Below are 229 nucleotides of genomic sequence, written 5' to 3' on the forward strand. Positions count from 1 at the left end.
GAATAAACAGTTCTGGGATATTGTTTTAAAATATGGATCTTATTTTAGAATCCAAGTGGCATACAGCCTGGCTTGTTTTCTCAAGAAAATGTGTTATTTGTTTTACAACATAGTTATTTGCATTTTCTGCATCCTCAATTCACTAAACTGAAAAGAAATAGAGATGTAAAATAAAACAGAAAATAAATAACATATTATGGCCTTCTCTTTTTCTTTTCTCTTTTCTTTT

The sequence above is a fragment of the Rhinopithecus bieti genome, unplaced genomic scaffold (genome assembly GCF_001698545.2).
Source record: "Rhinopithecus bieti isolate Rb0 unplaced genomic scaffold, ASM169854v2 scaffold_48863, whole genome shotgun sequence".
Classification (NCBI taxonomy): Eukaryota; Metazoa; Chordata; class Mammalia; order Primates; family Cercopithecidae; genus Rhinopithecus; species Rhinopithecus bieti.